Genomic DNA, 5,841 nt, shown 5'->3' on the forward strand with positions numbered 1-5,841 from the left:
TCTCCCTGTAGCCCCAGCTGTCCTGGAACTCACTATGTAGACCAGGCTGGCCTTGAACTCACAGAGATCCGCCTGCCTCTGCCTCCCGAGTACTGGGATTAAAGGCCTGCACCACTACGCCCAGCCTGAGTCCATTTTCTTTAAGGGTGAGATGCTGGGTAGGTTGACCAGGCTCCAGGGGATTGGCACACATCCAACATCATTTGGGAAACACAAATTAGACTTGATTGGCCTTTAAAAAAGTAGTAGAGGACGTGAAGTGAGGGGGATAAAGAGGTGAGGGTGGATCTGAGAGATGTGGGCAGGGTTCAAATATGATCAAAATACATTGTATGGAATTCTCAAAGAATCAATAAAAATATTATTTTAACACTGACTGCTCTTGCAGAAGACTGGGGTTCAAATCCCAGCACCCACATGGCAGCTATCAACTATCCATAACTCCAGTTCCAGGGTATCCAACAGCCTCTTCTGTCCTCCGCGGGCATTTCACGACACGGGTACACTTACCTACATGCAGGCAATACACGCATACACATAAAAAAAAAAACTTTAAAAATAAATGAAACACCCTAAAAAGAAAAAGTCTTTTGGCTCATGGTCTCAGAGGCTTTAGTATGCTGTCACTGGCTCTCTGGACCTGTTAGGAAGCAGTACCCCGTAACAGAAGTGCCTGGTGGAGGAAAGCTTCTCAGTTCCTGGCATTCAGAAAGCAGAGAGTGGAACAAAGAAAAGAAGGAGCCAGGGACAAGATGCACCTTCTAGGACACATGCTAACACAGGCACAAACATACCTTCCAGGACACACACTCACACAGGGACAAGACACATCTTCCGGGACACACACTCTCAGTGACTTTCCTCCAACTTGCCCACCTTCTGGTTCCCACCACTTCCCAGTAATATCATATTATGAGTTAGTCAATGGATTAACAGATTAGTTAATTAGTCAATGGATTCATGAGACGAGACTCTCATAATTCAGCCTCTAGCATTTTGTACCCAAACCAGAAAGTCAGCCAGCATTTTGCAAAAGAATTTAGTTCTTTTTTAGGCCAAATTTCACTACATAGTCCAGGGCAGCCTAAATTCCTATGGAGCCCAGGCACTTCTAGAACTGTGATCCCCCTGCCTCAGCCAGCATGTTGCTACTGTTACACATCTTCAGCATCCCTTTGTGTCCAAGACGATTATATAAACTCCATTACCTCCCTTGTGCATTCTATATGTTTGCTAATTTCCTACATTAAAAGGTGGTTCTGCCTATATTTTTAGAGACTGAGCAGCTTAAACAATTGTTTTTTAATTATTTTGCTCAAGTCAAAAGACTGGAAGTACAAGAACAGGCCATAAGAAGTGGGACCAGATTCTGCTGAGGGCGCCCCTAGTGGATCACAAGAGTCACTTTTTCACTGTGTGGTTACATCACAGGAAGCAGGAACACACTCTTGTGTCTCATGTAAGGACAAAGGTCCTCTCAAATTAGAGCCACATTCTTACAACTTCATTTAACTTTAATAAATTCCTTAGGTTACTATCCATAAATACATCAACACTTGGGTTAGAGTTTAGCATATAAATTTTAAAGGGTATAATTAAGTTCATAACACTATGCATGTCATTTTCTATTTAGTTTAACATTGTGTTTGCAAGATTCGTTCTTCAAGATATTTGTGACTTTATTTTACTTTTTACATTAAATCTATGTTTGGCATTAATTATGCTTTTAGATATTTACTGTTCTGTTTGATTTATGTTGTTTTGGATTTCTATTATGACAATTAAAAACTTCCATTTTAAGCCAGGTGTGGTGGTGCACGCCTTTAATCCCAGCACTCGGGAGGCAGAGGCAGGTGGATCTCTGTGAGCTCAAGGCCAGCCTGGTCTACTAGTGAGTTCCAGGACAGCTGGGGCTACAGGGAGACCCTGTCTCAAAAAGACCAAAAAAAAAAAAAAAAAAAAAAAAAAAAAACCTTCCATTTTAATTCCCCTAATCAGGATTATAAATGTAATTCTTGCAGTTTATGTGTAAATTTTTGTGTATTTGGCATAAAAATAAGATTTCTATATGTTATTATAGACTCATCTGTCTTTCTTTTTTCATCTTTTTGAGACAGGGTCTCCTTGTAACCCCAGCTGGCCTAGAACTCACAATGGAGACCAGGCTGGCCTCCATCTCAGAGAGAGTCACCTGCCTCTGTTTCCTGAGTGCTGAGATTAAGGCATGTGCTACCACACCCGGCTCTAGCATCTTTATTTTTTGAGAGGTATTTTAAAGATTTTTCTTTTTAATTTATGTGTATGTGTGTGTACCTGCATGACTTTATGTGTATTACATGCATGAAAGTACCCACAGAGGTTAAAATAGGGCATTTGCTCCTCTGGAACTGGAGTTACAAGTGGTTGTGAGCAGCCATGTGAATGCTGGATACAGAACCCGGGTCCTTGAGAGATATTTTAGATCAGATGGGAATCTTTCCAATCTTAGAGGAAACAGCAAATATTATTGAAATAGAGACAAAATTATTAGATCTATGCTCATTGATGTGCACCCTGGAAAATATATATGAACTCAAACTTCAGCTTTCCATAGATATTAGGATGTGTAAATATGTCCTTTGTGTTGTAGTGAAACATAAGGCAAAGTGCAGTGAACACTGCCCAGTGTGCACCTAGCTAGGCCAGGGAGCATGTTCAATGGCACACTACAGGAAGAGGTCACAGCATGAGCACAAGAGTCTGAATCCTCGTGGGTCAGGGCCAGCCTAACACACCTGATTATTCCAGAATAAGGCACCTCAAAGCAGTGCAGTCATGGTCCCAGGAAATTGTGTCTCTCAGTCCATGTTTTCCCAGAGGGTGAAGAATAACAAACTGAAACGTTTTTCAGCCTCGTGAAAAAGATGAGAACTGTAGATTAGATGAAATTCACTGACTTTCTCAAAAAAAAAAAAAGTCGCCTTTTAATCCTCTCAGGTAAAATTGAATTCTGCAGCTTCCAAAGATTATAGAAAAGTAAGGAGAGAGTGATCTCTGCAGTCTGTGAGACCAAGTACATTGCCTGTAAGTACTTTAAGGAGTTCTTCTATTCAAAATTAAAATTTTCTTTTGACATGTTCACTTTTAACTATTTTTAGATTAAAAATAAGCTTACAAATTATAATTCATATTTATGGGGCACAGTATAATTTTTTGATATAGTTTAATAATGTGAAATGATCAGGTAATTAGCTCTTGTACCTAGAAAACGATTTATTATTTCTTTGTGTTGGGGGACTTCCAAATACCTGCCTTCTTTTCCCAGAAGTTTGTCAGGCTGAAATCAGAGGCCACCTAGTCTACTTTTAATGCATCATATTTGATCTAGTGCCCTATACGGATGATTGTATCCATAGCCATTAAGATCACAAGCAGTGCCGGGCATGGTGGTGCATGCCTTTAATCCCAGAACTTGGGAGGCAGAGGCAGGCGGATCTCTGTGAGTTCGAGGCCAGCCTGGTCTACATAGTGAGTTCCAGGACAGCTGGGGCTACAGGGAGACCCTGTCTTAAAAAGACAAAAAAAAAAAAAAAAACCAAAAAAAAAAAAAATTGCCCCAAACCCCATTTTCTTTTTGGCCAAGGAACCCCCGTTTCATTGTTTTTAAAAAAAAAAAAAAAAAAAAAAAAAAAAAAGATCACAAGAAGAAAACAGTTGCCCTAACACCATATTCTGTCTTGGCCATGGAACCCCAGTTCATCGTATTTAAAATAAAATAAACTGCACATGCTTGCCGGTAAAAATTAGATTCAAAAATTAACATTGAGCAATCAATCCTCTTGCTTACAGAACAATAAAAATAATTGGAAACAAAAGATAGCTATGAGCCAACTTTTTCTATTGTTCATGTGTGTGAAATGAATAATTTTTAAGTTCATAATTTGATTTACCATACATAATATGGTACTGATCTCAGTACTTATCTGAAGGATTGCTGTGGAGTATGAATGGAACAGGAGCACAGTATCAAAATCACTTCAGGGAGTGCCTTGTGGGTGCATGTAATTTGATCAATAATATTACATACAAAAAGCAAAAAGACTGTTTTAGAGATGGTAGTTTCTTTGGAATCATATAGTCCAAGTTCTTACAGAATGACCAGAAATATCCCCAAAATTATCAGAAAATCTCTAAAATTAGAAAACAGTCATTATATTGTTGTTGACAGTCTTCAATTTTATTTCAATTACACCATCCTGACTCCATATTTATCTTTAACCACTTTCACACACATTTATCTCTTCGGCTCTCTAATATCAGTAACAGTAAGACTTTGGAGGAAGCACTAGGAAAATGGAGCCTCCAGAAGAGAATTCTTTGTAATTTTTTAAAAGCACCAAAGGCTTAATTTCCAAGAGAAGCAATAGTTCCCCAGAAAGCAAAGAGAATATAATGAAAGATGCAATAAAATACACTGCAGGGTGAAAGACAAACGTCTGGACTTAAAAGGGCCCCATACTGGCTTAAGTAAACCTTAGATAAACCTCAGAGCCCAGCTAGTGTCCAACCCAGGAACTGTGTGTGGAAAACCAGCAACCCAGAGACTGTGTTATCTGGGGAAAAACAAATAGCCCCTATTGTCTCAAAACCTTCTGTGTCATCAGCACTTACCCCTCCCTTTCCCAATCCCCCAGTCCTTATAAGCAGCCCACCAACTATGCCTGGGGGCACAGTTTCAAATCCTGCAGAGACATTGTCACCACCTTCACTGTTCTAATAAAGAACAACCTGTTCCTGAAGTCGTTCTCATCTTTAATTTTCACCTCACCCCCGGTCAATTCCCATCTAACACATACTAACAAAGGAGAGGTAGTCGAAGAGAGAGCTAGTCAAAGAGAGCTAGCTGTGTGTTCGTGGGAGGTGTTGCTCAAAGAGGCTGGATGTGGACAGTCTCCATAGCATGCAGACAATTTGGGTCTGGATCCAGAAAAGAAATCTGTGGTGGTTGAAACAGCAGATGAGGTGAAAACAGAGCCTGTGTACACACCACCCATGCACAGACCATCCGTGCACACACCATCCGAAGATCTCCAGGGCCATTTGGAATCTCACATTAAAGAAGTTCTTGGTTCATCTCTTCTGAGTAATTGGACAAACATCTCCCTGGAATATGATCATGAAAGGTCAGTCTCTTGGCGCATTTAGCTGATGACTTGGGCCATGCAGTACTTGACTCCAGGCTTCCCCAGTTGTACAGGGTCAGAGACAGTCTTGATTTCTACAATGTTCCTGTTCAAGATAGATCTCAATTTGATGAACTCATTGCCAGTAATTTGCCTCCTAGTTTGATTTTTGATTTTTGTTTTTTGTTGTTGTTTTTTTTTAATGGTCTTTTTGAGGCAGGGTCTCCCTGTAGCCCCAGCTGGTCTGGAAATCACTACGTAGACCAGGGTGACCTTGAACTCACAGAAATCCGCCTGCCTCTGCCTCTCTAGTGACTCGCACGTCCAGCTTGCCTCCAAATTTGAAAGTCGCTTGGGGTTACTGAGCAATTCAGAAGATGAACACATTGAAATCATTTTTATTCTCACTAAGATGACTGCCAGTTAAACATTTCGATATTGTAATGCTGAGAGAGATGCACAGAGGAATGCCACACAGTGATGGTCTAATTAGGAGTCCTTTATTAATAGCTGGCAGTCACAGAGGGGGCTAATGTCCAAAAGAACTCTCAACCCTGAGGAGGGGAAGCAGGGTGGGGTTTACAAAACTTAAAATCAGCCCAGCATGGCGGCACATGCCTTTAATCCCCAGCACTCAAGAGGCAGAAGCAGGTGGATCTCTGTGAGTTTGAGGGCAGCC

General features: G+C 40.7%; 1 pseudogene; it reads left to right on the forward strand.

Moving 5' to 3' along the window:
- Positions 1-5,527, forward strand: part of LOC103748236 — a 103,110-nt pseudogene extending 97,583 nt beyond the window's left edge.
- Positions 5,528-5,841: the final 314 nt, after the last annotated feature.

Source organism: Nannospalax galili, unplaced genomic scaffold (assembly GCF_000622305.1).
Source record: "Nannospalax galili isolate Female #2095 unplaced genomic scaffold, S.galili_v1.0 scaffold104, whole genome shotgun sequence".
Taxonomy (NCBI): Eukaryota; Metazoa; Chordata; class Mammalia; order Rodentia; family Spalacidae; genus Nannospalax; species Nannospalax galili.